The sequence below is a fragment of the Anser cygnoides genome, chromosome 1 (assembly GCF_040182565.1).
Source record: "Anser cygnoides isolate HZ-2024a breed goose chromosome 1, Taihu_goose_T2T_genome, whole genome shotgun sequence".
NCBI lineage: Eukaryota > Metazoa > Chordata > Aves > Anseriformes > Anatidae > Anser > Anser cygnoides.
The window spans coordinates 96,975,407-96,994,724 of NC_089873.1; the positions used below are offsets into that span (position 1 = coordinate 96,975,407).

The 19,318-nt window shown below is 40.3% G+C and overlaps 1 protein-coding gene across 45 annotated transcripts in view; it reads right to left on the reverse strand.

The window, feature by feature from the left end:
* Nucleotides 1-19,318, reverse strand: part of ZBTB20 (zinc finger and BTB domain containing 20) — a 480,501-nt gene that overhangs the window by 140,513 nt on the left and 320,670 nt on the right. For 3 of the 45 annotated variants that reach the window (XR_010834157.1, XR_010834158.1, XR_010834156.1), the window contains one exon: nt 1-19,318. This exon is cut by the window's right edge and continues 24,123 nt beyond it. The exons of the other annotated variants lie outside the window; for them this stretch is intronic. The gene's annotated coding sequence lies outside the window, so the exon portion shown is untranslated. 45 annotated transcript variants of the gene reach the window in all.

A 19,318-nucleotide genomic window follows, 5' to 3' on the forward strand; every position in this document is an offset into this window, starting at 1 on the left:
AAAAGGGAGAAAAAAAGAAGAAATTATTAAATTAAGCTATAATAAACACTCTAAATGATACCAAGATAAAGAAGGGATCGAGGAGACTCACAGATGGTAGCAGTTGCCACAGGACAGAAAAAAAAGCGTTTAAAATTCACAAAATGTATACATTTTGGAAGTTTTGAAATTACCTGACCCCAAAACTATATAGCTGAGAAAACTGTTAATGGCTGAGGAGCTTTTCAATCCTGTGATAATTCCAAGCCAGCAGAGACTAAATATCCTCTGGTGGCTGTTCAACAGTCTCCATGAAATAGGCTTGTGGTTCCTATGGACAAATGCTCTTATCATGAAAACACTGCCAGATTTGAATGGCATCCTTCTTAGCAGCCATGCCAGATGATATAGGCCTCTAAAACAGAACTCGCCTTCTTGATCCTGACCTTCACAGAAGAGGGGTTAGGCATATTATTAGGGCTGAGGATGCTTACATTACAGCTGATAGCTGCACAGAAAAATTGTGTTGTCTTAGTTCCTTCTGTCAACACAGTATCTTTTGGACTTGACAGATTTGTTACCCAGAGACCCCTCAGAAAAAACCAACACAACAAACGGATGTATCAAAGCGGAAAGGCTAAAAGATTACAAACTTTTGGTAGACTAAAGGTCTGCTTTCCTAAGTCTACTAAGGAATACTAAGCTACACTGCCAACACATTGTGCAAAACATATTAACATAGGATGAAGCAATGGACAAAATGAATCAAAGCTTTGAATTGTAACAAGAAGATACACGCCTATTTGACAAAGAAAACAAAGGCAGATGCCCCCAAAGTGTTTTATGCTACAAATCAGTCCTGTCCTGCCTTCCCTTCACCAAGCAGAAATAAATTCAGGCAGTCAGACCAGACAGTGTTCTCCGAAAGACTGCTGGTCTGGGGACCAGGAGCACGATGCATAACAGCCCCAGGATCCATACGGTGCTCTCTAGTACTTAATTCAAGCCATGGCTCTCATCTACTGTTTCCTGTCCAGGTACGGGGAGAGATTAGCTCATTACTCAAAGCAATTAAAAATATTCACAGAAGTACGAACCTAAGTTGAGATAGTGAAGGAAAATGAGGAGCTGTCACAGGAGAGAAAGAAGGAAGGCAGGTAGAAAATTTGTTGAGTTATAGCTATTATTTGTAGGAATTCTAGGCATGGTAGATGAGAGTATGAGAGAAAGCATAAATGCTTATCTAGCGTTTGGTCATCTACCCAGGAAGGTAAAAGAAATACAGCAAAGAGCAGAGAGAATCATCAAAACTGCAGGTCAGCAAAGAAGATATTTATAGCATTTGTTGGATAGACTACCCTGAGAGGCCCTATTTAGCTGCAAAATTTCTCTTTAAAGAAGAGAGGAAACTGATTACTCCCACATTTGAAAAAGATTTGTATGAGACAGATGACAGGATGCCCAGACTGAAGAGCTGAAGTGCCCCAAGATGATATGAGATGGTCAAGATCAGGCTGGTAGAGAACAGGTCACTATTTATGCTATTTTCAAGAATCCGTAACTGATAAACTTTAACAGGGAAGTTCAGGTAGAAAAAAGCATCCTTTGCTAAGCACTTATCCCTTATTTGCATTTTAGATGGCTCCTGAAGATGTAAATATGAGGCTCACAGACACATCTGGAATAGACTATATGCAAAGGACTGCAATGGCTGGTAGTTGGGAAGTACTTTTTCAGGGTTTTGGGCAGCTGGGACACTGAGCTGCACCATAACAGAACCTGAGACAAAAGGTCTGAGCCAAAGAATGTGTCTTGGAGCTCCAGAGCTTAAATCAAAAAAAAAAAAAAAAAGACAAGAGGAAAAAAAAAAGAAGTAGGAGGCATCCAGCATGGGAAAAAAACACAGAATGGAAAATTTTAGCCTAGTGGTTAGAGTTTGGCTGTGTTATAAGCAATATAAAACAAGTTCTCTTAAGGGAAAGCGTCAAGCAACTTTGATGACACGGATGCCAAAGAATTCTACAAATTATGACCTGAGACTCTGGAGGTGCTGAGTAATGACTTACACCAGCATTACCATAGAATTTGTTGTAAGGAATGAACAAGACTGTCATACCTAATTAAAACTGTAGGGTAATTCTAGACAGGCAGAATATACTAGAAGCTGCAAACTAGAAGCTGGCAAATCGTCAGAACTGAAAGACCATAATTTTTTAAATGATCGCAACTGGTCTGGACACTTGATTACAAGTTTTGTTCAAAAGAAAATACATAAAAACTTTCCATGTAAGTATTTGAAAAACAAGATGTGTCTGAGGAAACTATGATTCATTCCAGGTTAGATAACTGCAGCACACGTATGCTGGAAAGAAGTGGGCCAAGTTCTGTTCTCACAGCCTTGTGCAGTCTTGCAGACTTGGTTGGAGCCATGAGCAGAACTTTTCATCATATGGCACTGTTTGTCACTAGAGATGGACGTAACCTAATTACATTATATTAACACAGTAGATTTCTTCAAGATATACTATTACATGATAGATAAAAAATGAAGTCTAAGAAAGCTGACCATTTTTCTCAGTCCTCCAAGTTATAAGCGGAATAATTACCTGTCTCTACTTATGCCATTTTTTCCCACCCAGTATTGCTCTATTTGGTGGGGCGGAGAAAAGGAATCCACTGATCTTTTTCATATTCAATTCCCAGTGTTAATTAATCATTATTACTTGGAAGCCGTTTTGGCCATTGGACAGGATAGCCAGGGGCTAATCTTAAATCTGCCCTTGTTTCATTGTGGCCAGATTCTGCCCACTTTCTCTTTCTTTGCCATGTGAATACATGCCATTTAAATCACAAAGACTAAGAGATGAGTAAGCCCTAAACGTTAAGGATATTTAGGAATCTATCTCCCCATAATTTTAATGAGAATTAGTCTTCTAAATGTTCAAGGATTTCTACTTTCGGGAGTTAAGATAGTGAAATCCAGTCATCTGAGCTAGTTTATGTATGCAGGTAATAGATTTATGAGTCTAAATACAATTTTCAAAGGTGACTTAGGCATTCACATCAAAGTCTATTGGAAGTTAGCAAAATTCTGGCTGTAAACCACCTGGGGACTTCAGAATGTTTTACCTTTGTTAGCTTAAGTAGCACTTACTTTCAACGAAATTAACATTTGAGGTGCCAAAGTCATTTTTACAATTGGCATTTTGTTGCTTCTAGCAATTTTTCACTAAGTGGCTTGAGTTAACCTGCTTTCAGTGCCTTCTTCTTAGTAGTAAATCAGGACAGAGATTTTGCTTCATTTGTGCAAAGTGATTTAGGCTCTTTCAGATGTATTGCACTACCGAGATGAGAAATGATATTCGTTCAACCCCTTTGCTGGCAAAAAGGAGGCAGGTTATGAACTACCTTAAACAGGGAAGAGTGGCGACAGATTCAGATAATCCCAACCTGACTGCTCTTCCCTCAAAACGTTTTCAGCCTTTACCAACACGGAACCAGCAAACGGCACAGATTTATATGACACCTACTCAGTGTACTGAATCTGAGACGTAGAGTATTGCCATACCCCTTCTTCTGGATGCACTACACCTGCTCTGTATATAAACTAGAATTTAATCCCAGCAGAAGATGAAGACAATAATTTACTAGAGAATCCCTCAGTTCAAAGGAGGCCAAACTGAGCCACTGCCATGATGGGAAAAAATGGTGAAACAGGAGGCTGTTTCAGATGAAATTCGGCAGAGCTCTGTAAATGATCTGAGGGGGCAGAGAGGCTACACTGACATAGCAGAGACATGTCTCTGACATAGCAGAGACAGATTACAGCAAAATTAAATTGAGGATTTTAGTGGATATAATTGTTGTTTTTATATATTAATGAACAACAATAATACGTGATTCTAAACTGAATACCAGGTTTGACATTTAATCTGAGCGCTCGTACTATCCATAAATGTTCATAAACGTCACAAGACCCCAACCCTTTGATTGAATTACAATCCAGTATGCAATTTAGGAAACGTGGATTAATCTACATAGATTTATATTTCTCCAGGTTACATTGTTATTTGTTGATTTATACCCTTTCCCCCTAAGTGTTCTTTTCATCGAGAATCCAGGAAAATACATGCAAATCTTTAATAGGAGAGCAAAGGAGAGCAGCTCAAGATCCAGCGACTAGCAGCAGATGGAAACTTAGTTCAGTGAAACCTATACTAATTATCATTTGCTTTTTGAAATCACCTCTGCTAATGGCCAGCAAGATCTTAGTCCCTGTGATATCTCCTATTACCTTTGCATTAACTCTTACTACAGCTAACAATCACCTAACAAGTTTCTTGGCAAAGCTGTGCAATTAAACTGCCTTTCAATCATCTTTCTGAGGAATCCTGAAATGGAAACTGCTTTAGTATTAGGAGTTAATTGCAAAAATGCAAAGGAAGGCAGTTAAATGTTAGCATCCAGCTCTGGGGCTCCCAGCATAAGAAATACATGAACTTGCTAGAGCAGGTCCAGAAGAGAGCCACAAAGATGATCAGAGGGCTGGAGCACCTCTCCTATGAAGACAGGCTGAGGGAGTTGGGGATGTTCAGTCCGGAAAAGAGGAGGCTCTGCAGAGACAGTGGCCTTCCAGCACCTAGAGGGGGCTTACAGGAATGCTGGGGATGGACTCTTGATCAGGGAGTGTAGGGATAGGACAAAGGGTAATGGCTTTAAACCAAAAGACGGCAGATTTAGGTTAGACATTAGGAAGAAATTCTTTCCTATGAGGGTGGTGAGGCACTGGCACAGGTTACCCAGAAAAGCTGTGGATGCCCCATCCCTGGAGGTGTTCATGGCGAGGCTGGATGAGGCTTTGGGCAACCTGGTCTGGTGGGAGGTGTCCCTGCCCCTGGCAGGGGGATTGGAACTGGATGAGTTTTGAGGTCCCTTCCAACCCAAAATGTTCGATGATTCTGTGATACCAAATGTATGAGAACATCTTAGCCACAGATGTCACATGTGAGGCAGGGAACTACATCAAGCAAAGTAACATATAGATGAAAATGATCTTAAAAGATCTCCTTTTCCTTCCTTCGTTCTTTCCTTCCTTCATTCTTTCCTTCATTCCTTCATTCGTTCCTTCTTTCTTCCTATCTTTCTTTCTCTCTCTCTCTTTCTTCCTCTGTGGTCATGCTACTTGAGGTGACCACCTCTTTTAACAACTGATATATCTAGAATTCCATTGCCATCTATATTAATAAGCTTCACGGCACAATGGTATCTGCTTGGGGACTGATAATGACACCTACTTAAACAATGTGTTAAAGCACAGAACAAACCAAAAGGCCAACCAGGCAGTAGCACTTCCTGACATCCTTAGAAGCCCAGTCCTGCTCCCTTTGAAATCAACAGTTTTCTCAAAGGATTATATAGGCCAATTCCCATTTTCCTCTGCATTTTACTTCTGTGTGCCTATGAGAAGAGGGACAATGCCACAGTGCAGCCCTTGTAGTTGTGAATTCATTCATTCATACGTATATTAAGAGAAGGACTGGTTGCTTCATCTAATAAGAAGGGAAATAAGCATCACTCTGTTGAGTTAGTGCTATGAAAGTGATGAGCTGAAGAGATGGTTTTACAAGTGACAGCTTACTCCAGTGAGGGAGAAGGCACAGATGGAAGAGGATACTGCAAAGTAGGCTTGAGGGACAGTTATACGGTTATGTATCAAGTCTTAGCCTTCTATACTGGAGAATCAAAATAGAATTATTTTTAAAAAATTACCAGGATTATTTGTACACGTTAGAATTAAGGTATGTTGCACTGCGATGTACTTTCACACGCACTTTGGTTATGAATCATTTAGAAAAATTGAATGTACTCTTTACTATATGTGTGAACACTCCTGTTAACGAAGCAAATAACCAACTAGTGGTTCTGTAGAGAATGTAACACTGACCTGAGAACAATTTTGAATCATAATTAATGAGGATATGCCCACTACTCATTTTCCAAAGATTGTTTAGATTGTTTGTTTAGAAGCTACAGTCCACAAAAGATAACAGAAAGGGTTAACTGACTTTTTATTCCTCCCTTGAACTAGAAGACAGAAAGCCTTGCTGTTTACCTTATCACATATTGTAATGGGTTTATGAATAGCTATATCTTACGTTTTCTTTAATTGGTATGTAAGTAACTACTTAAAATAGTTGTTAAATCTGGACCAGAAAGTGTAATAAAAGGAGAGTAGTGAGTTTGTTTTTCAATTAAAAATAGCTAAAAGGTTAGCCTTGTCTTTTTCAAATTAAGAAATATGCAATGGGCAAAGGATACTTTAAATATGTGCTATGCATGCACGCACACACAAATGCTTTTATAAACCAGAAAATTCACGGACCCTTAACTAGGCAATACAAAAGAAAAGTCTTGAAGGAATAGATGTTTCAACACACACTGCTTGCCAGGAAGACTGGATAATATTATATTTTGATAAGACAAAAGAAATTAATCCAAAGTTTGGACTTTTATGTTTCTAAGCTAATTCAAAAAGACACCAAGTCAAAGAGCTGTCTCATTCTGTTGCTAACTCAGCCCAAAATAAGTCCTACCAGCTGTTCTCAGTGAAAACAATGAGGTAGATGAAATAAGAAAAGGACTCTCTTACATTTGCAGACTGAACTCTAATTAACATCCATCAGAGGTCTCCAGCTCCCCAAGAAGAACTTCAGTCAAGAAAGGTCTCTATATAAAGCACCTCTGAGGAAAACATCTTTCAAAGAAGAGCAGGAGAACTCTCGGAAGCAACATCACGTTACAGCTTCAACAGCAGCTGCTGTAAGAGGTTCAGGGTGAGAGCAAAACGAGCAAAAACCCACTTTCCCCCCCAAAAAAGAGTTAAATATATACTTGTTTTAAAATTTAAATGTAGCATTTTGAGCATGCATCCTGACCTAAAGATGGTATGAAACGTTATCATGATTAATTTTCAGTAACTCTGACTACTGACTGTATCTTTGAGGAATTTGTAAAAATAAGGGAAACCAGGATGTTGGGTTGGCAGGTACCTCACAGCACAGCCCACCAGGAGAAGGAAGCTGCCCACCACCACCCGTCTTGTGCCAGGACACTGCTGTGCACCACTGCCCCAGAGACGGGCACAGGCAAGCAGGTGCCGTGCTTCTCACGTGCCTGGGGACTAAATCTGGGAAACAATACCCGGGAATGGAAACAGATTACCTGGGAATGAGTGGCCACCACCAGAATAACCCACACTGCCTATTTCTGAGTGCCCAGGGGTGCCGTGCTGTAGCATATCTTCTGCTTCCCTGCTTGGAGGTTTGCAGCTCCAATGCACAGTCCACATTCCCTTCACCCTTTCTTAAGTACCTGTCCTGAATTCAGCAGTGCCCAAAAAGTTGGACTACACGGTATAAGAAAGTACAGTCAAATAACACCAAACTACTTAAGCAGACTACACTTGAGTGACTGAAATGTTAAGCTGAAAAAGTATGGTACTAGGAACCAAATGCATCTGTATTAATAAAAGCAATTAGTGAAGTTTGGCTTGTTGTCTCCTATTAATAATGAGATAATTGCTCTAAACTCTAGTGATACATATAAATAGGTTACTGATATGAGGAAGTGACCCTGGAAAATGAGTTTAAGTTATTGGTTGGGAGCTTTCTGTTGCTAATTATTATTTTCTTTCTGGGTATTGATGTTCCTCTAGGATGATCTGATAAATCTAGCAATGTTGTGATCACTCCTCTAAATGGTATCTTTGGATCATGCGTGGTCCCAAGAGCCATGACACTCCAGTGTACTTTACGTAATTTATTTCCAAAGTGAGACATGCTGACTCTCCATAATATTTCTTTCATTTTAACAACTGACTAACATTCAATTTGGGACATAAGTACTCCGATATATCATTTTTCCCTGAAGGCACTGCAGATCAGAACTAAAGGGCACTGAGTTTGCGAGCACCACGAGGCTCAGATAACAGGGTGGGCACTGTGAAGCCCGGCTGAGGGAAGCTGCAAGGGGACTGGAGGGCAGTGCAGAGCTCTCAGAAGCCCCAGGCTGGGGTTACGCTGGACTTGAAAAATCCACCTTGCTCTCTTCGGAGAGAGCTGTGTGCTCTGTATAGTGTTTTAGGACTTGAATATGAGGGTGTCTGTTACATCAGGAACCAAGTGGCAGCAAGATCATTATGGAAAAGTGTAACAACGTCAAATCCATAATCACAACCATTTAAAGAAAATGTCAGGATGTTTTCCTAACGGCCTACCCAGAAGAGAAATCATGACGTGAATATATGAAGACCTATAGGAAAATGCTAACCTGACAGATACCAGGAGGAGCAAAGCCTTGAAAGGTATCAAATGGTTTGTGCTCTCTTCTTTACAATTTGTACAACCTCAAACATACACTGTGTTCTTGTGACAGGATTCAGTGCTTGGAACTAGACAAAAAGTATTACAGAAGGTATTTCATTTTCCTTTAAAGCCCTACAGGCCCACTGAAGTCACCAGGGTTATGCAGCTGCACCGGTGTGTGCAGTAGTAAGCCCTCGGCATCTATAAAAACAGGTTAAATACGTGCCCTTTCTGAGTTTTCCAGAAGGAGGACCAAGTTTTTTTTGTTTTTTTCCTAAAAGGCCATAATCAATACTTTGGAATTTATTTTTCACCTGCTTCTTTTCACTCTATGCCTATTAAAGTAAATCAAAACTACTGTATAAAGATCCACTAAAACAGCTTCTGGGAACAATACTCTTCATTTTATATTCGGCATGAGAACAGTGTACTCTATAGCATGCAGTTAGTTTTGTGACACGTGCCCTGAAAATTCAGTTTCAGGGGAACTAGATTTTTCATTGCTTTTTTAGATGGGGATGGGTGCCTGAAGAGGCAAGAATGCAGTCTCTTATCACTGAATCTGATCCCTCTTAACATTGAAGCTGATGCCTTTTTATAGGATCCTGTCCCTAAATTTAAGCGTTACTGCAAATTTATCTAAACCACCTCTCTCTTTCATTCCTTATAATAATTATTATACATTATTATTATTATTATTATTATCATCATCATCATCATCATCATCATCATCCTTGCAGAAGGAGGGCTTAAAGTGGTGCAACAGCCAGGTAGCTTAGATAGTCATTTCACACCACATCTTCAGTCTTAACCAGAGTGATCATTTGATAATTTAGAGGACAGACAGATAGAGGATAGAGGACAACACCAGATATTTGGCTGAATAAATTTATTGCATAATGTAATTGAAATGAAAAGGTATATGTCCCAGTCAGACATAATATAAAAGTAACCACACTGTAAGTCCTTAGCAGCTTTTCTAATAGGTCTCATTGTCTGAAGCGACACCATTCCAGTCCTGAAACTTTTCCTTTCTTGAAACACCAAAACATTTTGAGGTATCTCAGCCCGGCAATTTCATTCAGTCAACAAGTGGAAATAATATTTATAAATGAACGGTGGGAAGGGCTTCAAGAATATTTGAATTACTTCGGGGGTTTTCCAAATTTTCCAGGTTTCTCCAAATCAATATTGATAATCCAAGTCGTAAAATTCATTCAGAGGGGAACTAACGTGCCTTGGAGCTCTGGATTTCAATATGCATAGTCACCAGAGTTGTATTTATAAAAAAATCTGCCAATGAGCTGAATGTTACCTTTTGCTTTACAGAAAAAGTCATCCTTATTCCCATTTTATGGAATGAACAAATGAAAGGATAGAAAGCTAAACTGATCTTGAAGTCGATCAATGCTAAATGATAAGAAGCATAGGAACAGCACAAAGCTGCACCAGGGGATGTTCAGACTAGACATTAGGAAAAATTTATTTACTGTAAGGGTGGTCAAACACTGGAACAGGCTTCCTAGTGAGGTGGTTGATGCCCCATGCCTTTTAGAGTTCAAGAGACATTTGGATGATGCCCTCAATAACATGCTTTAACTGTTGGTTAGTCCTGAAGTGATCAGGCAGTTGGACTAGGTGATCCTGCTAGGTCCCTTCCAACTGAACTACTCTTTTCTATTCTGTAAAGCAAAACTGAGAAATGATCTCACATCTTTTGATGCCCAGTTTAGAGCTTTAGCGACATGAAGTGAGAACAAAAATCCTTTAGGAAACCTGAAAAGCCATCTGCATACTGCTTTCAATGAAGAAAAGCTGATCCCTTTGATTGCTGAAGCCAAGCCGAACAGCAGACAGAGATTTCACAAAGTCTCTTAGTGGCGAGCCATAGTTTACATTATTTATCAGCTTTCCTACAAAGCGTAAGTGTCCATTTCACAAAGACAAAACCAAAAGCAAACGATTCCAAGAACTCATCCAAACCCAGTTTACATAGTTCGTTGCATCCATTTGCTTCAGAAAAGTAAACCTTTCTTTATGGGTTGGGTTTGAATATAATCATTATACCATTTTCCCAGATCATCTGAAAATGCAACAAGTTACAGCAATCAAAAGGAAGTTCACAGGTGAGTCAGTTTAAGAACCAGCACAATAAACTGACATTATAGTATAAGAACATGTCACTTCTATAGATGGACTCTATCTTGTAAAGCAAGTGCAAAGTTATATTCAGTGTTAGTTTGGGAGACAAGTGGGTGGGGGAGGAAAGAATCAGATCCAAGGGATACTGTATAGCACAAGAGCAATGCCAGCTTTATTTTGCAACCCATTATTTTCATAAGAACATGAATCAAAGAGATAAACTATGCCAATTTCTTCATAGCTGACTTGTTACAGGATATTGTTTGAGTCTTCACTAATGACTCCTTGAGGTTGGTTATTACTCTGATTAGGAGTTGGGAGGATAGAGGTCTGAGACCTTTCAAAGGAAACATTTTGTTCAGAACTGTTACAGAAAATAAAGTCAGCATTGCAGTAACTTTAACAACCCAACCAGAATAATGGTCTGTGCATGCAGACTGTGCTTTTGCTATTTTAAATGAGGGAGATAAACTCTACATAAGATGGGAAGCCGAGATAACCAGCTATTCAGTCTTGGGGATCAGAAAGCTGTCAGCCTGAGAAATATGAGTATCTGTGGAAACACTCTGGAAAAGGAAGGATGGTGAAGTTATTAGCAGGTGGGAGAAAAAAAAAAAAAGCTTTAAAATTTGCTTTTGGTTTGTGACAAAGATAAATACATTAAGGAATCTGAGATGCTTCTGTACCCTTGGTAGCATACTGAGATTTCTTTTCATGCAAAAGCAGGGTGTATGCAATGCTATTCTGCTCTGACAGTTATCCCAAAAAGATCAGTGGTCATGCCCATCACTGAGGTCAGCATGAAAACTCCTACCGGCTTCATGAAGAACGAAGCAGAGGTAGTTCTACACTACCGTGTGCTAGTTTGTAGCAATGGCAGATAAAAAACACGGCTTGAAGATGAGGGCAGGTTTTGTGGGATCTGGTTCCCCTCAGACTCCTTGGTCAACTTAGTCATAAAACCTTAGTATTCTCATGCCGCAAAACTGAGATTATAATAACTCAGTTCCTCAGATGGTATATTGTGAGGGGATGCATTTGAAAATTAAGAATCCTTTTCTTTTCTTATCAACTCTATTGTTTACCGGTTGTAGCTTTTTCCACCAGCATCTAGCACTTACCAGCACGGCAGGGGCAGGGTCAACAGTGTTTGCCCAGACTCATTTGGTACCTCAGAGATAGAACAAGGTACCTGACAAAGGTATCGTTATACCCTGGTGAAATTTCACTGGAGGATTTTGAGTTAACCACGTATTTGAGAACAACTAGGAGTTTTCCTTTGTCAAAACACTCAACAGTTTCCTTGTCAGTGCAGGTGAAACAGTGAAAAATGCTGTGGAGAGAAATGTCTTCTCTAGCCAGAACTTTTTAATACACACAGATATTAACAAACCAACCTGAGTGCTCTATGAGCTAAGCTCGTGTCAATATCCTGAAAGACCCTCCAGGAAAAGTTATGTACTAGTCTAATAAACAGATGCTATTTGCTACGATAGCTATATAGAAAATGCTTGTGCTTCCTCAAAATATGTTTTCCTGGGGAACGGACACAGATAAGACATACCATGTAACCTTGCAGATGATCACCGTTTTCTAGCCTCGAAGAAGGGAAACTCATGCAAGCAAACAACCACTTCCACCCGCACCGTACGAAAGCGATCACTGTGAAGGATTTAATGGAATCAGCTTGTCAAAATGATGAAGCTGAAAAAGCTTTTACAGAATATGTCCATGACAAAAAACTTTAGCATAACGTATATAGTGCAGAGTGGTTTTTGTCATGGCAAAAAGGAAGGAATATCATTAATTTAGACACTAAGTGTAAGGTTCTGCTGAAAACCTCCATGGGATAAATCACAGGAATACAGCCTTGACCAGACAAATGGAGCCAGGCAAGTCCCAGTTCTTGTTAGAAGTCATCGAAAGTGCCATTGAGTTTTTAAAGTCTGTCATCTCCGGTAGATGATAAGAAAAGGGTTGGGCTGTTTTCTTCAGATCTACAAGCATCTGGCTACAGTCTTGCTGAGGCATATACATGATTGGAATCGAAAATGAGCTCTTTTAAAAGTGCTCCTTAAAGGGACCCTATTCATACAGAGTACTTTCTCCCCAAATCTTTTATGGGAAAGAAGCTCATTACGGTCACACAGACAAATGCTGTATAATCTTTCACCCTGTCCACTAGCGATGTGTTCAATCCAATTTACAGCACTTCCCACTATTCTAGTTCTGGACTCCCCACACAGCTCTCCTAAATGCATACCCATCCTGACCCACTGCTCCCCACCTGCTGTTCTTTCAATTTCAGGCTTCCCTGGAGCACTGACTGCCATTCATGCCTAATAGCAAGGTGGAGCAACTTGATTATACAACTCTGAAAAGTAAAATTTCTGTGGCTTTTGTGCTGAAATGCCATAATTAAGATGCATATTATCGTACGTTGGAATGCTCGGAGATAGCAATGCAGTGGCCTTCACTTCAGAAAATGACATTTTGTACCCGTGACAATTTATATTCATCAAAAAACCAAAAGTTTCTGATTGCAGCTCCTTTAAGCTTCCTCCATAGCTAGCTGATCCATCTATCCCTGTTCCTTGCCTCCATCTCCACATCAGCACTCAAGGAAGTAGAGGTTGGTAATAAGTACAGAAACATTTTCAGGGAATCATTTACTTGGCTTATTCATGTCCTTCTTTGCTTTTGGAATGTCCACCAGCAGACTGCATACATATTTTTTTTTCAACGCAGCCTGTTTTTTTCATCTAACTTGGGCAATACTGTTCACGAAGCGCCTGCAGCCTGCTTCAAGTACTTGACATTTGGAACAGGGGTGCAGAGGTGGGATCAAGCAATGCAATCAACCACGTCACACAATAGGTGAACAGCATTGTTTTTGCTTCCTGACTGGATTAATGTTAAACCCTTGAGCCCTGAAACCATGTACTCAAGCCTGTGCTTAACTTCAAACGTGTGAATGCAATGGGACTCAAGCATGTAATTAAAATTTAACCTTTATTTCAGGTTTTAGTTAGTAGAAATGGACTTATGCATGTGCTTAAATGACTTGCTTTGTAGAGACAATTTATTGAGCTGAAATAAGAATTGGGAAGAAGAGATGAAGACATCATTGGGATTTGGATTCATTCAAGATGAGAGGGGAAAGAAATGTCTCTATGGAATTATAAAAGTGAGTGACTTCTTTTGGAAGAGAGAAAGCATTTTTGATGCGATACTCCTAGATTTACTGACATTCTGTAGCTTCCTGGTTAGGGACGCAGTTCAACTTTCTCTCACATTTTCTATTTAAGCTAGTCGCATATGTATGTCCATTGCCATTTGCAGAAGGTCAGGGCAGCTTCTGGGCTGCTTCCTTTGACTGCACAACGGAGGTGACAAACGTGTGCAAAGCCACATCTCACAGCGCTCATCACTTAGAGGGTAAATACATCCACGAGCTGATAGTTCACTATCTAAGAGAATACGAGCATGTGATTTTAAAGTGGGCCTTTTGCCTTTGCTAGAGTAAAGCCTGCCTGCTCAAATGTTTGCACAAAGCAAACACATGAAGGGTGTGACTGCAGCTGGAGCAAACTCATTTGTAAAAGTAAGCGAATACTCATGGACTTTTGGTGTGTGTATGCGTTAATGTCCACACACTTGTTCTTTTATTAGGTATAAATGGCCTTTCTGCTTGACACTGAGAAACTGTACATCCGTGTTCATCTCAAGGAAATATTCACATCTGCCAGCCTCCCTCCTCTGTCAATACAGCCATGTCGAGGCTATGAGCAGGGGCGACTCCTAAAGATGATGCAGGGCTGACAACAAAACCTTGCATCAAAGGTAGCATTCTCTGCCTCTGTAAAATGCAGGCATTTTACAAGCCTTTCTCCTTAAGGAATTAGGATTAGACTTCAAAGCTGCAGAACAAAACAGAGTCATACAGGCACAAAATTATTAGGCTAAGTCCATGGATGGTGATACCAAGGGGTTTAACGTTCATGAGATCTTTTCAGACTATTGTAGCATCCTCTCTGTTCTCAGAATCCTCTTCCCTGAGAGCGCCTCCAACCCCTCTTGCAGCGCCCACTGTATTAACTGGCATGACATTGCCATGTGTCCCCTGCCTCGCAGGTGGCATCGTATTCCCACTAGAAAGGTTCAGTACACCTATTTCATGTTTCTTAATAAAGCAAAGGATTACAAGGTACTAAAAGTATCCGGCACAACCCCACTAGTCCCTCTTTCACCCCAATTCTCTTCTGCCCAGCTACTCATTACATCAATTCTAAATTAATTTATCTTAGGTAAACATCCCAGAAATATTATGAACAAAACCAACTCCTCTTCAACTTGTTACACTTTTTTTTTCCTTTCACACTCTTTACAAACAGAAGTAGAAAAAAAATATATGTACATAACAGCAAATGTTCTCTCACTATTTTCCTTTTTTTTTTTAAAAAAAAAACACACACTGTTTTTATCTTATATAAACAGTGGTGATGGAATTATAAACACCATTATTCCACCTCCATGTTAATACTCTTATTATCTTGCATAAACAGAAGTGAACGAATACGTACATGACACCAATCAATCCTTAAAAAAAAAAAAAAGAGAGAGAAGTTTTTATCTTTTATAAACAGCGGAGGAAGAACTTAATGAATTCAAAATGTAGTTTTCCTGTTTATATTATTATGATCCGAAAGTAGAAACCAAATGGATGTATATTCAACATCGCACGAGCTGTCAGTAATGAAATACTTTCTTTCTGCATACTTCAAGAGTGAATGCAGTACTAGTGAAATCTGCTGGTCCACGAGATCTGAAAACTGATGGCCTGAGTTTACCCATGGAACAGGCAGGCAAGGAACTGTGCTGTGTTCTCCTATGGTACTTCTGCCAAAGTTCTTCAACCCCTTCCTTGAAGAGCCATTCAAGATAAAATATTATAGCTCAGTCTGTGTGGTGAACAGTTAGTACTTGGTCTTTCTGCCGAGATTCCCAGATATAGGGGGCCAATTAATACAGATGGATTTTGCGTAATGTGGACACCTGCCACCAGAAACTAGGCTCAGACCCCTAAGTCATTTCACAGAGGCCACCCAACAGCTGTTTGACAGTAATGACTTTGGGGCATGAGTGACCTAGGTCAGATATAAACGTGTAACTTCAAGCTGATAGGCTCCATATGTCAGTACTAATCCCCATAACCACCCACGCCTTCTGCTTTCTTATTTGTGTGTGTGTTTGTTTCTGGCTAATCTTCTAAAGCCCATCTCGGAGCCTAAAAGATTTTTCCCTCTACCTCATATGTCAGGGTTGAAGTGCTATTTCAACTTTTTTCCCCTCTACCATGCCTTCTTCTGGTGGACATCTCTTCCTTTGCTTTAGTCATGCAGATTGTACCTCTTTCTCACCAGATTGTACCTCTTTCTCACCCTGAATTAAGTCAGTCATGGCAATTGAGCTTCCCAGAACAGACAACTAGAGGAGATTTTTTTTTTCCTCAGGGCTTGCCCCTTTTCAAAAAGGAGCTGCTCTTCAGGTTCACAATGTTCACTGCTTCTGCTGTCCTTTATGGAAATGAAATGCATTTTGTTTCAGCTAGGCTGGGTATAAATGCATGCTGGGGTCTCCTGCACAGCTGGGTGCAACTGGCAGGCCAAGTGATCAGCCTTGCATTTCTTTTAAAAGCATTTAGGCTGAGGTTCCAGCCAGAAGACAGCTGCCTCAGGCATGGAGGTTTCAACTCATATTCTGCTTGCCCACTTCCCACAAAGTTGGGACCTGGGCATTCGAAGAGAACCCTTGAGAAATTAGGACCCAATTCCACTGCACAGATTTTAACAGGTGTTAAACAAGCATGGTTTGAACCACCTGCTAAAGGGCAACAATCTCTTCTAAGAGTTATTCCATGTGCTAAAAAGAACGTGGAGGAAAACCTTTGTAAGAAAATCCAGGGGAATTAGGGTCAATCAGGGAATGCAGAGTCCCTCTGCTTAGGGAGTAGAAGAAATAGTTTTGTTTGGTGGCAATCTGCTTAGCTGCATCTCAGAGTGTGAACAAATGTCCTTAAAATAATAATTGCTCAGATAACTGGGATGCACTGATTGTGAAAATAGAAACAGTGTTGTCTCCCCTTCCTTCCCCCCTTTCTCCTTGTATTCCATTGACTTTCTATATTTGCACATACTCTGAGCCCAATTAGTGACCCTTCTGCTTGTTATCGGAGAAAAGCCCTGAGATGCAAAGACCTGGACAGCAGAATCTATCTCTGAATTTTCCCACTTCATAGGGATGTTTAAGTCTAAATTTTGCAGCATAAGGCCCCTCTATCTAAAAAGGCTTCTTAAAACACCAAATTAAACACACAAGAGAGAAGTAAGGCCTTTCTGAGGAGGGTAGCCAAAAATAGAAGGAAAAAAACATATTTCACCATTTGTTTTGAAAACACCAAAAATGATTAAAACATATTATAAACGAAACTAAACTAAAAAAAAAATATCTTACCATATGAACAAATTCCCTGCCAAGTTCCATTTTTAAATCAAAGCCTTTTTAGGCTCATATGTTGAAAAAGAGAGTCTTAAACTAACAAACTTATGTAATGGATTTAAAAAAACTGCACAGACGTGCTTAACTGAAATTGCCAAATCTGTTAGGACTACATGAGAAGAGAGGAGGAGGAAAGGGAAGGACTCACAAAGGTTTGGGATTCATCTGTGCAACTGCCCCCAAATTAAGACTCCCCTTGAAGATGATTCCAACTTTCAAGAAGCCAAGAAAGATGACTCACTCTAATTTAGTTTTTACCCTCACCCCCTTTCAGCAGACCTCAAAATCTGAGACAAACACAACTGGGTTTCCTTACCCATAGAAAAAATGACAAACTTACATGTGGATAGCAAAGGGAAATGAAAAGAGGGGGTGAGTGAGAAGAGAGATACAAATATATCCACAAAGACTCTCAAACAAGAGGCAAAAAAGGTTAGGGAGATTTTGGGGGTTGGTAGAAAAATATACACTGCAAACTAGGACAAAGAGATGCATTGAGTGGTGAGCAAAATGTTGTTAAGTACCATGAGGGGAAAATTTTTGAAAGACAATTGAATGCTCTTACATGTACCCAGCTTTTGGATTGTTCCTTTCCACCTAATAAATATTAGGTTTTGCGTTAGCTGAGAGGCTATCATTATACTTTAAGTATAAAGAAAATTTCAAGCGTAAGAGAAATGATGACTGAAACAGCTTTGCTGCAACTGAAAAGCCACTCAGAAAGGGAGTTCTCAGCCTGCCAAACCTTTGCCGTCCCGGCAAGGATTCCCAGGTCCTTCTCAGGCACTGTGTGTCTTCTTCCCTTCTGAAAAGCATCCAGATGTTGCAAGCCCATGCAGTGATAGTTCTACTACCACAGGCAAAGTGCAACATCCTCTGATGTGCTCAGGTGCACCTGTTCTTCTCTTCATGCCAAATTTTGGGTGGCCAGGAAGGCCTGCTCAGGTCACCCGAATGATCTTCCAAGTCTTCTTACGAGTCATTTGCGTTCCTTCACCTGACATCTGTCCAGGTCAACTAACAGGCCTCTTTCTTTCCCTTTTAACAGGTTCCCCAACCAAGCTTTGTTCCTTTAGGATTTAAGCCTTAGCAGGAACAACAAAATTACTTCTGCATCTGGTGACTGTATGGTCTTGCTTCCCTGGCATGTTTCCGCGTTAACTTCCTGGTGTTCAGACAAGATCGCGTCTGGATCCAGATTTAAACAGCCCTTCAGAGCACATAGCTGGTTGGGTTGCTCAGAGGCAGTGCTCTGATTCAAGCCTATCTCTGTACTAATCTGACAAGAATGCCATGAAGACCAAAGGGTAAAGAGTTATAATTACTTAGTATCGTAATTATAGGAGGGCAAAGGGGGTTCTGTTGCTTTTTGAAAATTAAAAATGTGTGTAAGTTCAAGAATACTTTTCTGTCAAATTTACGCAGAAAAATAATCTCGGTTCATAATGATGAACAATGACTTAACTAGAAAAATAAATCACAGCCAGAAGGCAGGTCCCAGGACTATGCAGTCAGCAGAAGATATAAAATCCCTCATGATATAAGAAAAGTTACAATAGGGCCACAATAAACTATCCATGTTCAGTGGCCTCAGCTATTCCCTCTGTTACTCCTGCACAACCCAGACATCTGCAGATGTTTCTTCCAGTCACTCTTCTACAACGACGAGGCCTACGAATCACACCGTCGATGATTCCTGCTCTACCCACCACCTCCAGGGGAATAACCTACAGGGAATTTGCCTGTCTGGGATGAGAGAGTTTAAAAATCACTTCAGGAATGTCTCATTATAACCGGATTTGTAGACTATTTATACAGGCACACGCAGTGCTATTCTTTATACTCCTTGTTTACATTAAGGTTCCTGACTTTGAGGATCTGAAGCTTCAGGTCCCAAGGTGCCGTCCCCCACAATGGCACTGAGTCACTGCCTTGTGCTGCCAGCCGCATGCAGCGGTCTTGATGCTTTTCACCTCATTTTCCCAAAAGCAAAGCTTGGATTCAGTTTGCTGAAAGGCCCCAGTTTTAAGTAGCCTTTGATTCAGGCTGAGCAAGGTCTGATCTGAGCTTAACTATCACTTTATCCCCATAGCTTTAATCTAGGAGTTACCAAGCGATACATCACCATCACCATCACCCCCAAAGTGAGGAGTTGCACCAGGCCTACAAAGCAACAGCATGCGTGTCTGAGTCCAGCCTCTGGTCCTGGCCAAATTTTTAAAATGCTTTGAGAATGCCTAGGGAAAGCAGTGATGAAACAAAATGCCCATGCAAAA